Source organism: Tachysurus vachellii, chromosome 26, assembly GCF_030014155.1.
Source record: "Tachysurus vachellii isolate PV-2020 chromosome 26, HZAU_Pvac_v1, whole genome shotgun sequence".
NCBI lineage: Eukaryota > Metazoa > Chordata > Actinopteri > Siluriformes > Bagridae > Tachysurus > Tachysurus vachellii.
Genome location: NC_083485.1, coordinates 3,875,875 through 3,895,659, shown reverse-complemented (window position 1 = coordinate 3,895,659; position 19,785 = coordinate 3,875,875). Strand labels below are relative to the sequence as shown.

Sequence of the window (19,785 nt, the reverse complement as noted above, 5' to 3'; positions counted from 1 at the left end):
GCTGCTGCCCAAATAATATATGTTCAGGGGAGGTGCTGTTTTGCGGAGGTGCGTTGGTGGTCTCTCTCCAATGATGAACACGAATGGATGACAAATTACACATAGCGAACAGATGGTCTACAGTCAGTTACATCGCGGTAGGTGGATAAGGTACAATAGATGTACATCAGTTGGGAAAGTAAGGGAGTGATTTTTATACCTTACATGTACGTGTATGTGTTCGAGTGTGTGTGTGTGTGTGTGTGTGTGTGTGTGTGCGAGTGTGTTTGTGTGTGTGAGACTCTGTGGGAGGTTTCTTCATTATATGACAGAATGGATTTGTTCCTGAATTCCTGAGTGTGTGTGTGTGTGTATGTGTGTGTGTGTATTTCTGTGTCTCTCTGCCTTGATTTCTCTCTATCTTTGCTCACTTTACTTCTCATTCTCTGTGCATGTGTGTGTCATTGTGTAACTCCATGTCTCTATGTACCCCCATCTCTCTCTCTCTCTCTCTCTCTCTCTCTCTCTCTCTCTCTCTCTCTCTCTCTCTCTCTCTCTCTCTCTCTCTCTCTCTCTCTCTTAGTATGTCGATGTCATTGTGGATCTCTCTGTGTCTCTCTGCCTTGCTCTCTCTCTCTCTCTCTCTCTCTCTCTCTCTCTCTCTCTCTCTCTCTCTCTCTCTCTCTCTCTCTCTCTCCCCTCCCACTCTCTGTATTTAAGGTGAGCTGAGTGAAGTTAGTACCAGTCTGAACTTTTATGCTGTCCTCATGAATGCATAATCGGAAGAGTTTAAAGCTGGATTATCTTCCACCGTATCCCAGATTCCTCATTTTGGACTGAACCAAGGTTAACTGAATTTATCTACATCTGTATGCTAAAACATGCACAAGCACAAAACCCGAATGTCAACATAAAAAGTGATGATTAACACGATTTAAATCTCGTTCGAAGCTTTGCTGCTCGGAGCTTTTCGAACCGGTCGCACATATTTGACCTATTTTTTTTTCCGATTTCTGTCATCCTGTGGCTAACATCCAATTTCCCTCCGTGACCGATGATTTTGCTCTGATGATAGCAGGTCCATCAGCTCTTGACAGGTGTAGCTGGAATGGCAATGATGACCATATTTCTGCTGCACCCTCCAGCCAAGCGTTTCACACTTCTGTGCCAAATGGAGAGTGATGACAGCAATATTTAATATTAGCGCCAACAAAAGAGAGTCTGCTGTCGTCTGACGGAACGCTGTTTTAAAGATCGCTGCCTGAAATGACTGATGGCAATATACACACCTGTGTGAGCAGGATGAGGCAGTTCGGATGGTCGGTCAATTGCTTATGAGCTATTGGAAAGCAATTACTCTACAAGTCATGTTATTGGGTTTTATTTATTACGCTACATTATGTACGGCCAGCAGGTTCATTTTAAAGCTACTCTATTGGAACTCTCATCAGTACCTGAATATCCTATAAAGCCTGACATTTATTTGTTCGTGTGGTGTGATAGGCAGCCGAGAACAGAGCAACGTATTCAGTGCTGTTTAGACATTTTCAGGGACACTGACACTCAGTGACAAAGCAATTAAAATCTGATCTAACCCAAAAAAGGTATTTTGTGTGTTTTTGTTTTTTGTTTTGGAGACGTGAGCTGCCAGTCTGAGCTTCATGGCACAAACCAGAGCCAGAGAGCAGTAGTGTGTGTTAATACAGTGTGCTACTGTATGAAGTTTTGGAAAATAAACCCTGGATGTGATACACAAACTGTATCTAATAATGTCACGAGTGGCATATTGCTTGTAGTGATTTCTCTGATTTCTGATGAATGATAGAGTTTTATGTGTTTACCTTTAGTACATTTACAAGTTTTGATTTTCAGACAAAACCTTGTGAAAACTGCAAGTGGCAAACTGCTGAAAATGTCAAGCATGTGACCTTGGACATAAACAGTTCAACAATCTATTTATTTTTATACACGTTTGTTTGCCAAAACGTCCAAAACGTTTATTTTACCCCCCATGCCCTTTAGTTGCTCCTCGAAGCAAAGTATTTGACCGGTACTTCACCGAGCCTAGACAGAACAAGGGCAGATTTTAATGCGTATGACCCAATCTGCCTGTTATCTCTGTTGTTATTTTCACTTCCCTCTCCCCTCACTGGCTTACTGTGTGTCTTACAGCTGCTGCAAAAATTGCATGGCTTTGGGCCATGACTAATTTTTGACCATAATCATATGCGTAAATATATACTGTGACTGCTCCCTCTACCGGAGAAAGGTTTAGGCGTCTTCTGGTTTATTTACGAATCAGCTAAGTGTTAAGTAATCGCACAGGATTACAGAAGCTGTATAAGCACAGCTTTTTCCTAAGAGTCACGGCACACAATTTGGTTTTATGGTATATTGTGTAACAGGGTTGCTGCTTAGTTTGAGCTCGAGTTTAATTACAGTGCAGAAGGTGTTTAGCCAGAGGCAGCTTGTTTTTGGCCTTCTTCTCATTCTCTGTGTGGAGAATTCTGCTAGTGACCTTTCAGAAACACAGCTGTGATGAAGAACACTGTCGGTCTTACAAACATTTTGTTTGAAGCTGCTGTTTAATTCAGCTATTTTCATCTCTTTATGAATAATCGTGCTTTTGTCTTTCTCTCCGTCTGCCCGTGCCGTCGAACGTGTCCTCGCACGAGACGGATAAGTCGGCTGAACAGCTGCGTACCGCTATAAATCCAGAGTATGTAAAGGGTTGATATAGAACTATGGTGTTACATAAACATGTTAGTAATTGAAATATCATATCTTAGACTTATGGAGCTAGGAATTCATCACGATAGGTCATAAGGTGTAATAACAGCAGCTCGGACGCTGATGATGGCTGCGGTTTGAATCACACGCTGATTCTAATATGATATCGTCGCCTTAATAACAGCTAAATCACAAGCCGATATATGGCGGACACGTTATAAAGGGAGTAAAATAGTATTTAACGACGATATTATTGTGTATATAAAAGGAAACGTTTATTTAACGTTTATGGAAGGAGTCTTCAGCGTGAGTTTGGAACGGTTTTATTTTCTGGACCGAAATCTTTCTTATGTACGACAAGGTTTTTTTTTTCGTCTAGTTTTTGAGAAAGAGTAATGGAACAGATTTGGATTGATTACAATGAGCTAACTGTTAATTATTTATTTTCATTTTATAATTAACGAGCGAGCGGTCTTAGTTAAGCTTTGGAGTGATTTGTTTGGATTTAAAGGTCAGTATACATATTAAGTCAATAAATCTAGTCCTTTCAATACCGGATGAACTTTACAGTATGTTATACCGTGATGTACTGAAATAGTGAAATATTTTTTCTCATTTTCATGGATATATACATGCTAATTTCTCATAACCAAACCATACCTTTTTTCTATGACATAACTTTTAGTTCAGAGGCATTTTGATCTGATCAGAGGGCGGATACTGTAAGTCCAACACAGAATTGCCCAGGGTGCTAGATCAGACACCATGAGTTGACTGAGTCTGCCTCTGTCTTTCTGTGCCATTGGGAATTCTATCTGGGATTGCCACCCCATTTGGTTCACACTGTGTCAGAAGCAGGCAGAGACAGAGGCGGGCCAGCGACACCATCAGTTGTTAGGAAACGGCGCTGGCGCACAGCCCTAATGAGCTCATCTGAGGCTTGTTAGAGTCCTCCTCCAACACTTCTCTCCAAAAAGCATCTGGTCCATACTTTCCCTAATGGCTGGCAAACAGTCGGAGACTGCTTGAATATATACGGAAGTTGAACACTACACGGTCCAAGCCGTGTTACTGCAGAAGAGATGCTCAGCGCGTTACATACAACACAAGCTCTGTAATTAGCACAGATGAACTGCTAATTTCATATAACCAACCCGTTTTTCAGTCAGTGTATACCACTCATACTGTGCTGTATTAAAGTGCACAATAAGTAAAAACTTTGGGTCCCTGTATATTTACATTTAGCATTATCTACAAAAGAAGTTAGTTCTTGTTATTACTATTAAAAACTCTCTCCCACTCTCTCTCTCTCTCTCTCTCTCTCTCTCTCTCTCTCTTTGTCTCAAAAAAATAATAACTGTTAAATAAATAGCTCAGGGGCACGGTGGCTTAGTGGTTAGCACATTTGCCTCACACCTCCAGGGTCGGGGTTCGATTCCCGCCTCCACCTTGTGTGTGTGGAGTTTGCATGTTCTCCCCGTGCCTCGGGGGTTTCCTCCGGGTACTCCGGTTTCCTCCCCCGGTCCAAAGACATGCATGGTAGGTTGATTGGGAAAAAATTGTCCCTAGTGTGTGATTGCGTGAGTGAATGAGAGTGTGTGTGTGCCCTGTGATGGGTTGGCACTCCGTCCAGGGTGAATCCTGCCTTGATGCCCGATGACGCCTGAGATAGGCACAGGCTCCCCGTGACCCGAGGTAGTTCGGATAAGCGGTAGAAGATGAATGAATGAATGAAATAAATAGCTCCTTATAGAAAATTTACTGTATGATTATTCATTAACTCATTTTTAATCCTTTTGTTATTAATGTTATATTATATAGATTGTATATGGAGGTCCCGAGTTGTTTTAGAGACTATATCGGCTATCTACAGCAAAAACTGTTGAAGCAGATGTCAGAGCTGCTGTTACAAAAGATCAGTCAACATTGTACCGGTCAGTCACAAAGGAGAATTCAACAGCGCTGTGTTTTATATATACGTAAAATGGCTAACATTTTCATTTTTGAAAACGATAGCGTGTTCTTCCAAGCACACCTTTTTAATCTTTTGTTCATTTTTACACATTGTACTTAGAGATGACAGCGTTAGAGCTGGTGTATACTTACAGCATTTGTTTTATTTATTTTCTCAATGCGTATTTTGTTACTTCTCGAACGCATCTTGAGAGCTAATTATTTCTGACGCCCGTCCACGTCCGTATCGTTAGAGTCATTAGCGTGAGCTGGGAATCTCCTGTGAATAGGCTGTCGGTTCAAGGTCATATTTTCATGTGAATGTTTTGGTTCTCTGCATTTAACTTCCAATGTTTTTTGAATAAAGGTTTTCTGTGTAGTTGAACTACGCATGGATATTGGAAACGCTGCAGGGCACGTTCATGCAAATGCCAACCTTACTATGAAAAAATAAAATCGTAAGCACGGAAAAATAGATTAAAATGCAGCGTTAAAAAGAAGCTTCGTTTGATTTTTAATCCGTTCCTCTATCTGACGTGTTCACCAAAAACATTCTGTCCATAACGCCCTTAAACTTAAGCTTTACATCTGCAATATGTAACTGAATATCTTACTTTTTGATTTTCCAGACAGATAAAATGATATGCAGACTGCCGTGTAGACTATAAACATATTCATGACTTATAATGAATATTGAGATTGAGTTTTAATGTCACAATAATCCTAGATTCTCTAAAATGATATAAAATTGCATCACCGCAATTTCCTTTCTTTAAAATGTGTCTAGACTCTAAAAAAGAAGAACAAAGTAAGACCGTTCTGTGCCGTGCCGGCTCCTCCCACTCACCCGAGGTCTATTTTGATGTGTCATCGCCATATTAACAATGTTACCCATCACCGTTAAATCTCTTGAAACGGAGTTTGCAATTTACGCCTCATGCAGCTAATGGCTGTGTCTAAAGATTAAAGGTGACCCTTTGCCCTGCTATCGGTGAAGAAAGTAATGGGATTAGGATATTGATGTAGTCAGTGTAACTGTAAAGAGCTTATATGTATTAATAATATGTCATTCATGGATTCTTTAGCCTTGAATTAGTATATTATTGTAGATCACAATGTTGTGAAATGCGGCCTATGAATTGGATTTATGGTTTAAGGTTGTAATTCAGCACTTAATAATCTCACACATGGAGCCTGCAGGCTAAACCAGAAGCATTATAGGTGTTTGCAATTCCCCTTGTTTTTATAGCACAATCTACCTGAATGTCACCTGAGCCAGTCGAGAGCTCTTGTTTTTTTTTTTTTTTTTCATGGTCACCATGAGTTTTATCCTTGCAATAAATCATACTGTCCATTGACATGCGAATGTTAGCACTTTTGCTGCTTCACGAGATTCACACCAACAGCCCTTTGTGGGTTTGTGCTGGTTCCTACCGTGTTTTCCTGTTTTAACATGTTTCCTGTTTAAAATGCATTGTAGGAATGTGAAAGTCAAGGTGATTATTTGGTGTTATTCTGTCTGACTTGAGCACGTTAAGCAACAAAATGGCATTTTTTTCCAAGGTCACTTTGTCTGAAGAAGTTTTCCAGAACAACCAAACTGCGAGAGCAAACGAGACAGTCTGTCTAATGGCCGTAAAACGTGGGAAGTCAAATTCACTTTCACAGACTCTTTAAAAAAATAATCAGTGAGAGAGAGAGAGAGAGAGAGAGCTATACAGTATATGGAGGTTACATGAGGTGCTTGATGATGAAGTCACTCCATTCAATACGACAGGAGGCTCAGTTGATGTAAACGCAATGCAAGGACCCAAGTGTCAACACGAATATGGAACAGAGGGTGCAGAAGGTTATTTATAAAGACAAATAAAAGGTATGACACTTTGTAGTGCTGCTTAGACAGAAGTAATGTTTTATTATGATCTTGTCAGTATCGCTGTATTATTCTGTGTAGTTGTTGCGTATGATAAAGGTAGCAATGTTATGCAGTGGTGTATTACACAGCTCAAAGGATTCTAGGAGTCCAGAGGGAGAGGCTTGTGATGAAAAGGGGTGATGACTACCGGAGTAAAGAATATGAACAGGTTAAAAAAGGGTAGTCATTAATAGATGTGAATGTCAATGCTGTACACTTATACATTGTGACTAACCAGGACACCATAACAACTATAGTCCTTTGACTCACACTTATGATAATTCAGTGCTGGATCCAAGAATGTTTTTTTTTTGTGAGGTAGAAACTAGAGAACCAGGAAGAAACCCAGGCAGATATAAGGATAAAACTCCACACAGACAAAAACCTTGACTGAACACCAAACCCTGGAGCTGTGAGGTGGCCAAATGTATTTGAGGTAAAAAAAAAAAAAAAAAGGCTTAAATGGTTTTAAAATCCAATTTGCACTTGATATAAATGTGACAATTTGAAGACAAGACAAAAACGATTGAACCGTTTTGTAGAGTGGCCGTTTTCACCCCTGATTAGCTTGCTATTTGAAAGAAAATTAAATGAAAAAAGAAAGAGCGCTTAGAACCCGGCCGTGCTGTAAAGATGGTGTATTTTAGAACGCCATCTTCACAAACTTCACGTCTTGTTAATCGGTCCTCGTTCTTCGCAGCTGCGGCGGACGATCCGCCTCCTCCTGCCATCACGTTCCATGTTTTCTTGTTACTTTTCGACTGTACCTCTTGTTTACCCATCTTGCGTGCGGCGTTTTGGCCGCTGTCCGTGGTGCTGAGGGCATTTGTTTATTGCGAATAAGAGCGAGCTTCCATGTATATTGGGCTTCTACTATCATTTGGGAAAAATTCATTTGAAGAGCCCAGATTAATTCTCAGTTCTCTCAAGCAATTCACCCACCTGAGCTTTCAATGGCAGCTGATTTCAATCGACCATGGTTTATGACCCTTCTGAAGTGCCGAGAACATTTTAAAGGTTACTCTTGCCCGTTATAGCTGAGCGTGTTTGTATTTTTTCCCCAAGCCTCCACAGCACAGACAGCAGAGATGAAGAAATATGAGTGCTCTAATCTCCCCAAGGCTTGCCATTCACTTGTGGATAGAAGTTACAATAATGTTTATTGAGCAGGCTGATGTCTCTTTGCGTCCTATCCCTGATAGGGTTTAGCACCTCCAGAATTACCCTTTTCCAATCTCTCTGGCTTTCTAATGCACAATGCCCTACCTTTCCACACCTGTTTGTTCAGAAAGGCTTAAAAATTGTAACTTAATCTACTTGGGATAAACAGTGGCTGCTGTTCTACAACACGGAGTTTTTATAATGGCTTTGTATATCAGGGATATACAGAGGGCACATCATTTAAAACGATTATGTCTCAATTACATTATTAATATCGCCTTTTTGCAGTCGTGTAATAAATCGGTATACATGGCAAAGCTAGCAAGCTGTTCTTGGGTGTCTCCGTTTGAATAAACATATTACTAGTCTTAATGCTTTAGTGAACTTTAATGAACACTCGGATATTTGTGATTACTTAAAGGCATTTCAGACTGAACCAAGCACTGGCAAAAGACAATGCTTTAGAAGATCAGTACAAGACAATTAATGTGTCTAAATCGATAACGCTAGTTTTTAAAACAATGGCTTCTATTTCAAGTCCCATGTTTTGAATTATACAGGACAAACAAAAAAGATATTAAGCTGAAGAACTTTCATCATAAAAGTGGAGAGCTTTCACAGACCTTCATAGATTTTTTTCTTTTTAATTTAAATTGACGGTTTCTGCTCTTTATTAGTCAAGTGACAACGTGGCTGGTCTAATGGGTTCAGAGTCTGTGGTGTTAGTCACGACTGTTTAATGAAGTGTTATTACAGTACAAACAAACATACTGTAGCTACTTTGAATCAATGTGTATTTATGTAGCTAACCATAAATCTTTAAGCATTAAACAATTCAAATGTTGTTGTAATTCCGTCATATTTAATTACATACATGAAACTACAACTGTTTTTACTTGGAATTCCAAAAATATGAGCTAAAAAAACCTCACATCCAACTCACAGCACTTCACTAGTTGATGCTATCTGTTACTGATTTTGTTTGATGAAACCCTGGTCATGCTCTCCAATAGAAATTTCTAAAAGTCACGTTTAATAAAGTGTAGCATGGTAATTGTCTACTAAGACAAGGCATTTTTTGTGATGTCGGAACACATCGAACAGCATCTCTAAACTCTTGACACATTGGTGCACTGAGTGCATCACCATAGAATCTGCTATTTAATTTGGTTTGATCATCCAGCAGTGCAGAAGCAGAGCATTTGCTGGATAAGCCACTTACACCGAGCTTGTGTTTATTGTTCCAGTTTAGAGATTGATATCGATCCAAACACCACTCAGCTGCCGAGAACAAACCCCTGCTGCTATGTTTCATGACTCTGCTGCTAGCAGCTTTGCTATGGGACACCTTCTTAACCACTGATACGAAACTTTTTATTAAGTAACTATTAGACGTAAATGAACCGAGTTGCTAAATATATGAATAAAAGAGCCTTACTATGATTCAGAAGGAATCCCTGACATTCTTCGAGGATTATTATTAAGGATAATCATCGAATCGTTGTCAGAGATCCAAGCCGGATCCGTGACTGAAGACACAAAGTAGACATTTCCTCACTGGCAATTGTTTTCAGAAATGAGAAACAATTTGCAAAGCTTTATCCGTCGGTGTCAAGCGGTATCACATTACAGCCGACTCGGGGGAAAGGTTACAAGCAACAAGACAAATTAAACATGGCTTGAACTTAACTTTATTTGCAAGAATGTTCTTAAATTGCCAATGTTCTTAAATATTACCAATCCAGAGCTTAAAGGACTCTGAGAGCTTAAAGTTGTAAATGAATGTCATACGCTGTTTTTTGATTAGCTTCAGATGTGATTCTGTGTTAAATCTGATCAAAAGCTGAGTGTAAAAGAACTAAAAGTGAACATTTGTGTCAAAAGATACTTCATAAGGATTTAAATGAAGAATTCACTGAGGGTGATTTGGATTGATACTGATTTAAAGCACAGTAACTAAAATGAGCAATTATAAATGGATTATTATCTCAAAGGACTAAGAACTGGTGTATAAATCATAGTTAATTTTTTTTTAACTGATGTGTAAATAGTTTAATAAGCCTGAGAAATGTGAAACAGACCTCATCGTTCATGAATTCAAGATAACTCCCTATCCTGAACAAAATCTCCTAATTGTGGGATGAATCTTATCTTAAAATGCCTTTACTACATAATCAGTATTTATCACATTGTAGTTATGAATTAAAAGAGTGTGGCTGTGCAAGTTGTTTGAGAATTGCTTCAGAAAACTGAGCCGACTTACAAAACAAACGTGTAACTAATGAGCATAAAGGGGCGTGTCTTGTCAATATGCAGCGGAGAGAGTGTTCAGTGCGCATGTGTGACATTAGCATAAAGGGGCGTGTCTTCTCAATATGCGTCGGAGAGAGTGTTCAGTGCGCATGTGTGACATTAGCATAAAGGGGCGTGTCTTGTCAATATGCAGCGGAGAGAGTGTTCAGTGCGCATGTGTGACATTAGCATAAAGGGGCGTGTCTTCTCAATATGCGTCGGAGAGACTGTTCAGTGCGCATGTCTGACATTAGCATAAAGGGGCGTGTTTTGTCAATATGCAGCGGAGAGAGTGTTCAGTGCGCATGTGTGACATTAACCGAAAGCGATTGACATGGCGGATAAAAGCGAAGAAAGGCTTACGATAAGGCAAGAACCAGGACCCGTGTTAATATAGGATCAGCTTTCCAGCGCTGCAGAGAACTGAACGTCTTCCGTGTGAACCTGAGATAAACCTTTCACAGTACAACACACAGTACTACAAAAACACATTTGTATTACCATAGTATTACTCATTGAGTTGATATATTGATAAAAATATCTCCTCGGCCAGCTGCCCCAACAGGTTCCGCTATAATAGTTGCCTGGGTTACGTATGTATGTGTGGGGCGGAGCTATCAAAACAGGGGTGACACCCATTGGGGTTAGGGGCGTGTTTGTTTTGGTGATTTCAAATGTCAACATTGGCTTTCAAACATCGTGCACCGCAGCTTTAATGTGTTGCTAGTGTGTTGCAGAGCTTAGCTAAAAATAGATTTGTTTTGTTTCTTCTGTTCAGCAATGCCTACGTAGCTGGTTTGCTACTGTAGCTGGTGTGAATGATAAAGGTATGGACCATATGCTAAGAGTGACAGCAGAGGTAGCAATCTTAACTTCTTTAAGCCAATAGCAGATTACACAGCCCAGGGGTTTTCTGAGGTCACTGTAGAATGATTTAAAGTCCAGAGGGATTTGGGGAACCACGTTCTTACGGACGTGAACCACTGGAGTACGCAACTTGATTGTGTAAGAATAAATTACTGTATGGTAACAAATAGAAAGTCATTTTACTCTTTTAAGCATTGAATTAATTGTCAGATCAACTGTCAGGATACCGCAACAACCCTGCTACATTTTGTACGTTATGTTTCCACTGATGTAGCGCAGAATAATACGTTAGCATGCACAAGTCAATTTAAAGGTGGTCACTAAAATATCACCTGTGGTGTGTAACCCACTGGTCTCTGACTAGACACACATTATATATCAGCATATGTAGCTCTTCTCATCTTCTGTTTCTGTTCTTTTTAACAAACAGCTTGGCTCACATATGAGATCAGACAGCGCATGGGGTGCCAGCCAGGCAAAGCCAGAGCTCCACTAGCCCCAGGGCCAGCTGGGAAATTCAGCTGTATTGGCAGGAGAAAGAAAGGGCATGAGAGAAAGAGAGAGTAATAGGTTCTCCCAGTTAACTTCCACAGGCACAGAACAAAGCTGCGAGCCACCCAGGGCTATACAGAGAAGCCTGGGTGCTGAATTATCAGGCCTGGATGCAGGTGGCCTGGCCTTAAGTCAGAGATGGACCTCTGTGTACAGTATTATATCTATTATGTTATTTTAGTAGCTTGCAGAATTTGATTCATTACCATGGTCACACCGGATAGGACGTGCAATCTGTCCACACCAGCAGGTCAGGGATACGTGCACACAATTTGGAGCACACCACATACTATTATTTCCTGTATATGAAAAAGGTTGTTCTGTCACATCGCATTTTGCTGGACTCCATTTTGCAAAGCCAGCGTTAAGCATTTATTACATACCTGAAATCTTTTATATTTTGAATCTTGTTCAGTATTCCCCAAAGCAGCAGATTTCCATTTGACCGCGTCAGATTTTTTTTTCACACGAATTCTGTATTGAAGCTGAAAGGAGGATATATTGTTTTGCATGTTTTCTGTATAGAAGAGCAGCTAAATGCAGCTAAAACAGGGCTGTCCAATATTATCTCGAAAGACAAGGGGAAAGAAAAGCAAATTTGTCCAGCTTGATGTGAAAATGTCCACGATGCTAAATTTAATTTTTTGGTATCTTTAACAGGAAAAGGAAGTGGCATAATTTGACTAAAAAGTCGTATGATACGGTCTTAATTTCACTCTCTCATTCACTCATTCATTTTCTACCGCTTATCCGAAATACCTCGGGTCACGGGGAGCCTGTGCCTATCTCAGGCGTCATCGGGCATCAAGGCAGGATACACCCTGTGTCACAACCGGGGTGGAAGGAGACAGACCCGTATGCAGGATAGCTTCAAAAGAGGGGGGTTTAATAAACACAGGAAGACATAGACAGAAATGACAATAACTAAAACAATATAAATGACTACATTTAACACGACTTGACAGGACGAGGGGAAACGTAACTAGTGATCCGCGCTGCACTCAGCAACGCGGCTAACTTAAATACAATACAGACAATGATGACAATAAGGAGCAGGTGTGGTGACAGGGAGGAGCAGACAAAGGCGGGGCAGACACGTGACGAAGAACAACAAAAGCACATGGCCAAAAGTCCGGGCTGAATCATGACACCCTGGACGGAGTGCCAACCCATCACAGGGCACAAACACACACTCTCATTCACTCACGCAATCACACACTACGGACAATTTTCCAGAGATGCCAATCAACCTACCATGCATGTCTTTGGACCCGGGGGAGGAAACCGGAGTACCCAGAGGAAACCCCCGAGGCACGGGGAGAACATGCAAACTCCACACACACAAGGTGGAGGCGGGAATCAAACCCCCAACCCTGGAGGTGTGAGGCGAACATGCTGACCACTAAGCCACCGTGCCCCCCTGTCTTAATTTCACATTTATATAAAATTTTGGTACCTAGTCACGTACTCACGGTCATAGCATCACCAACCGGCAACTGGACGTACGCCTTAAGAACCACACCCACTTATACGGTTCATCATATTTCAAACAAAAATTGTAAAGAATGTTTTGTCTACTCAATACTTCTATAGGACAGGATACATTTTTGTGACATTCAGTTTAAACAGTGGCATAATTCCACTCTATAGCATGCATTGTGGCTCAAAGCACATATGTATGTACTCAGCGGAGTATTAACACGATACTGGATGTTGAAACAGACACGGCTGCACCCTCGGTGCTTGGACCCGTTAGTTTCTGCTTGTAGGTATATTTCCCATTGTTTTTGTGTCCAGCTTTGACTTGGCAAAACAATTTTCCCTGTTGGACTCCGCATAAATTGCCCTACTGCAACTTCCATTTATCCCTACAGTGGACACGACCGCACCGGAAACCTGTCGGCTGTTTAGCAGGTTTGTAGAATTTATCACACATGATACAACTGTCTAGGTTTGGCACACTGACACACTACTTTGTTTGTTTGATTCCCTATCATGGTACCTTTCATTCAGCTCCATTCTCTTTATAATTCTTACAAGAATTTGATAAATACTGACAGTTTATAGGATTTTATGGAAAAATTATTTCCACACAAAAAACGATTCTCTTAAAAAATATGGGATTCGATTTTTTTTTTTAAGGTTTTCTGTTGTCTTATATACAAGGATGTGCAAAAAAAAAAAAAAAGAAAGATTTCATATTAATGTAAAGGACGACACGTGGCCTTTCTTTCGACGTTATTCTGTTGCCTGAAGGTCTTTCTCCTCTTACCAATTACTGACTTTTGACCTTTGTACAGAAATACACAATTTTTTTGCAGCGGTAGAAAAATAAGGGCGAATTTACACAGTGCTTTAAGCGTTGTTTAACATATTGTGCAGAAATGTCAGTGCTTTTTTCCCCTCGTACACATTTGCTCTTGGAGCAACCTGTGAGAATAAACACATGCCACACAGACCTCATTATAGAACTCCGAATCATGACACGTACTTGACTTTTGACCTCCGGCTACCAGAGGTAACCTGAGACCTTAGTCGTCGTGTCATCTCTGATCATCACAACCTAACTTTAATTCTGTGAGCATCAAGAACTATTCTGTTTGCATTCATTTTACATGAAGGTTGAATTTCTTTTCCTAAAATCTGTACTGTAGGTTTTTACAGACAGCTGCACGTGTTTGCACAAGCTTTAAGCTTTTTCTTCACTATAAAGGCATTAAGCTGTAATAACGAACAATAATTGTTACACACGTCCTCCGATGAAGACTCAGCAGACATGTCTGGGAATCTGAATTTAAATGGACTTCTTTCTCTGACAATTACATGAGGTTTCCTCATCTTCTTTATTGCATCAGCCTTTAGGCCATTTTATTGATGCGTGTCACAGAATTATTTGTTTCGGTAATGCTGTGAGGTTGAGACATAACCATCTGATATGTACCATTTTGCATACGCCGTATGCGATCTGACCTCCTTTGCAGAGTTTATAATGACAAATGAAGGAGCTTAATATGTAGCTTTCTGTGACAGATATCATGTTAAAATGACACAGCCGTAAGGCATTATTACACATCGGTATTTTTCATCGTGCTGGAAATCAGCCGTCCTGACGGCTAAAAACATGACGGAACGGACTCATATGTGGCAGAAAGTGTGACAGAAAGGAAGATAGATAGTGAGGCTAGTTTCTCAGGGGTCAGAGAGCAAGGAGGTCAGAGAGCTTCAGTGAGAAGCAGGAAACACCCCTTCATTAGGCTTAAATGTCACGCTCCATCTGTTTTTTGCAGAGCGCCAGTCGGTAATTGTTACTTGACCCGTGTTAAAATAGTCTTATTTGTTCTCAGCAGCAGTCTAATCTCTTGTCCTGACAATATTTCAAATCTCTCACAGGAGGAAACAAACAAATTCTTGCATTTCCAGCACCACCGCTAAATGCTTTACATGGAAGACAGTGAGTACAAATAAATATCAAAGGAAATGGGTTTCACTGAAAGGATGAGAGTGGAATAATTGTTCAAAGGTTGACTGTACGGTATTTTATTGATCAATATAGCCGCATTAAGCAGGGTAAAAATACTTACATATAAAAGCCTCCGAGCTAATGATCCTGTAATAAACAGTGTGTCTGGGGGTTGAGTTGGAACGCCAACTGGGATGCATCAAACACCATCACAACAAATTAAGGAGTGAACAATGTACAACTAGAGAGGGACAGGAAAGAGCCAAATCTAATAGAGAGAGAGAGAAGGAAAGCAATTCAAATACTATAAATGAGCGAGAGAGTGAGGGAGTGCAATAAAACTTTTTTTTTTTTTGCATATTTAACTGAAGCAAATCATCATCATCATCCTCATCAACATCAACATCATCTTAGTTTAGCAGTAATTGCAGTTTTCTGGAGGAAAACAGCATGCACCTCACGCCTCAGAATCAATGGTGCAGAAATACAAGAAGCCCTTAATTGCATACAATACATTAAATTTTCACAACACTTAAATAGACATTTATGGCAGTTTTATTTAACATGTTAGAAAAAAAAAGTGCTGCATGCTGTAGGCTCCATCCACAAAATTCAAAAGAGAAATGACAATTTTATTTGTCACGTACATCCATGCACTTTACGCAGTGTAGTGAAATTCTTTTCACCTTCATAAGATAAAAGAGAATACATGAAAGAATTCTAATCTGCAATTCTATATATACACACACATATATAGACTTAACAATTAGGTGCGAAAAGGATGATATATAAATATATATATATGCAGATTTGTGTTAGAACACCATGAGTATTGAGAATAAAGTGCAGTTGTGACAATGTGTGTAATTATAGCACAAAAAATGTATGTGCAGTGCAAAATATATGCTGTGCAAACAGTAGAATTAGTGGCTGATGAGTTGAGTAGAGGTACAGTAGTGTTTGAGGAGTAGTGGTAGTGTGTGTTAAGCAGAGGTACTGTGTGATGAGTTAAGTAGAGGTAGTGTGTGATGAGTAGACGCAGTGCGTGATGAGTAGATGTAGTGTGTGATGAGTAGATGTAGTGCATGATGAGTAGATGTAGTGTGTGATGAGTAGATGTAGTGTGTGATGAGTAGATGTAGTGTGTGATGAGTAGACGCAGTGCGTGATGAGTAGACGCAGTGCGTGATGAGTAGATGTAGTGCATGATGAGTAGATGTAGTGTGTGATGAGTAGATGTAGTGCATGATGAGTAGATGTAGTGCGTGATGAGTAGATGTAGTGTGTGATGAGTAGATGTAGTGTTTGATGAGTAGATGTAGTGCGTGATGAGTAGACGCAGTGCGTGATGAGTAGATGTGCGTGATGAATAGAGGTAGTGTGTGATGAGTTAAGTAGATGTAGTGTGTGATGAGTAGATGTAGTGTGTGATGAGTAGATGTAGTGTGTGATGAGTAGATGTAGTGTGTGATGAGTAGATGTAGTGTGTGATGAGTAGATGTAGTGTGTGATGAGTAGATGTAGTGCGTGATGAGTAGACGCAGTGCGTGATGAGTAGATGTGCGTGATGAATAGAGGTAGTGTGTGATGAGTTAAGTAGATGTAGTGTGTGATGAGTAGATGTAGTGTGTGATGAGTAGATGTAGTGTGTGATGAGTAGATGTAGTGTGTGATGAGTAGATGTAGTGTGTGATGAGTAGATGTAGTGCGTGATGAGTAGATGTAGTGCGTGATGAGTAGATGTAGTGTGTGATGAGTAGATGTAGTGTGTGATGAGTAGATGTAGTGCGTGATGAGTAGATGTAGTGCGTGATGAGTAGATGTAGTGTGTGATGAGTAGATGTAGTGTGTGATGAGTAGATGTAGTGCGTGATGAGTAGATGTAGTGCGTGATGAGTAGATGTAGTGTGTGATGAGTAGATGTAGTGTGTGATGAGTAGAGGTTGTACATGTCTCCAATGATGCGACTGGAAATATAGATATATAGAGCAGTTCAAAAAGAATGACCTGGACAGAGTAAATGGCTGAAGCAGCTCACTGTTTTTTTAATGTCCCAGTCGTTCTTGGTCAGCCGTAGAGAGGGTTGGAGCTCAGTCTGACACAGGTGCCATTTTGTCTGGATGTCTGCATCAATCATTGTTATATTGTAGTGCCACTTGGCCATGAAACAAGCTTGTGCTCTCTGGGGTTGTCTAAATACTATGATTTTGGTACCACTATGATACTGTATTCTGCCAAAGTATGACCAAAACTTTACGTAGTTAATTAAATGTTTAGTTTAAACAAGTTGTAAGTCGAGTTTGCAGAGATCCGACCTTTTGAGTATTTTCCATATGCTAAAGGTTGTGAGACTTGTCCATCTACTTCCTGTTGGAGCCACTGTAGGGCGAAGTTAGTTACATTTTAAGTCTCTTTTGCTCTGCCATTTTCACTGGTACTGTATGTTGTTGCCAACTGGTTCAGCGTGCTAATATGCCAAGCACATATCAGAAATACTGCACTGCTAGAATGGAGCTTTTTATTGCTTTTATTTAAGCTTTAGTCCTCTACAAGAATGCGTAAATTTTTCTGCTATTCCCTAGACCAAGAATAATTTTCCTATAGTGCTGGTGACCCTGAAAAAAAAACTAGCGCAGTTAATTAGCCTCGGTTCCACAGTCGACTATAAATAACTACGACTGTACGAGGTTTGTAGAATGTATAATCCTGAAGATTCACCTCTTCAGCAGCACTTCACTTAACTACTAGAGGAAAGTGAAAAGGATCCCTTTCCTGAAAATGTCTCCGATGCCTTTTCTTTGAGACCTCATTCATTACTGTGACAGAGGGATGAGACGGATAAAAGAACGGTCATTCTTTCCCCTGAATTATACAATAATAAAACGGCGACTTGGCATTTCACGCTGCATTGACAAGCGTCTTCAGAGGCGAACTGGTTTGATTTCAGCATATCAGAGAAATCAAAGACAATTTGAAATAAAATTGGTCTCACACACTGACGAGAAGAACCGGAAAGAGCATTTCTCTGTTTTATACTTTTCTTTAGACTTTCTTAGGGCTGTAGTTTCTTTGTTATTGGTTCTATTGTATCATCACAACAAATACAATTAAATATCATTCCATCTAAGTGTGACCTCGCATTTTCACGTATCTGCTAATTATAAAGATATAGATCTTTCATCTTCACCAACCTTTCCATTTTAAAAATGGCATTTTCCTCAGATATGTATGTATGGCTTTGACACAGTAATCATGGTATTAATTCATCATCTCTGTTACTATCAAGGAAAGACGAGGCTAATATGGCCTAAACAGTTTTCGCTAGCTAGCTAACAGTTCTAAAGAGGTTGTTGGAAGGTTGTCGAAGGTGGAATCTGACAGAACTGTAAGATATTTGTTTTCCCTTTTGTTGAGATAACCTTGCACCAAATTTTAGTGGTTGGGGTTGATATGAAATGGGGTTGATATCACCATTTACTTTAAACATAGAAGCATTTGTATGGGATAAAAATGAACCTGTACATAACCTAAAATTTTGCCCCTAGTAGGCTAGATAAAGTGCTAAATTCCCGAGTGTCTACTTTCATATGAGCTTCATATTAACCACCACTCTGGTGTGGGACACAACAAAGACATTCAGTGCCCAACATGGACACATCCAATGTCATAACCCAGTGGTCTTCACTATTTTTTTCATGTGAGCCACACTGATAGGACAAAGTCAATAGGAGAGCCACTTTTCCCGCAAAGTATGCCAAGTTATTCAGTCTTAAATAGCTTATCTGCTTAAATACAATGTACAATATTGCAATACAATAATTACTCGAGTTGCGGATGATGCATGCTCCCCATCAGTTACCTCTTTTGTCACTGTCACATTGCTTTGTTGCTGTTCATTTTGTGCGCAGGATTGTTTACTAGCACCAGTTGTTAACTAGCATGAAACACAAACTAGCTTCTGGCAGGCCGCCAAAAACTGGCTATTGCGCAGAACGCAGTGAGTCAGTGACGAGTCAAATAATATAGATAAATATATATTATTATTTGTAATAGAGCACATTCGTTTTTCTATGCTTCCCTGATTGTTTTTAATGTTATTTAAATGAAAAATAAATTTTAACCACATGATCATATCATCGTATTATTTACCGCCACGCGAGCCGCATATTAAAGCTTGGCGAGCCGCAGGAGGCTCGCGAGGCGCGCAATGAGTAACACTGTCATACGCTATGCTTTTTTCCTTCCTCAAGCACCCATGATGATGATTGTTTTTAATACACGTATCATTCCAAACCGAGTTGTATTCACCACTTCCTCATCTGCTGTACAGTATGTGGCAACGCAAATAGAGTGATTTAGCATTTTCCTGTCGTAATAAAACTAGAACACACTTCAATAGAGATATTCATTTAAACAAAGTTTAAGAAATCATGAGTTAAACAGTATCACATTTTGCTTGGTGTGTGTGTGGTCTCTAGATTCTGGCTGTAAAGACTTTATCGATTGTCTTCAGTTAATTCCATGTCACGCCTTTTTAAGTAATTAAATTGTGTGGATAATCCGTTAATAGAAGTAGATTGTCCTCGGGGGGAAGAAAGGTTGTCATGGTGAGGTTGGTGTGTGTTTTATTTATTTATTTATTTATTTATTCAATTTACCTAAAACTTAGTAACTTAGTGTAATAGGGAGAATAAATGTGACACGAATACGAAAAGTACGAGGTTTACCTCATGTTCGATGGTGAACACAGATTGAGCGCTAGGATCATATTTATTACGTTCTGTTCGGTTAAAAAGTCAAAATTATCCTTGAGTCCTTTATGGAACCTTTTTTTCTTCTACGTTTCACTGTTAAACTTTTTACTGTCATTATTATG

At 39.8% G+C, this 19,785-nt stretch overlaps 1 protein-coding gene across 1 annotated transcript in view; it reads left to right on the top strand.

Moving 5' to 3' along the window:
• The window catches only part of drd2b (dopamine receptor D2b), a 42,617-nt gene that overhangs the window by 3,195 nt on the left and 19,637 nt on the right, over positions 1–19,785 (top strand). The window lies entirely within an intron of this gene.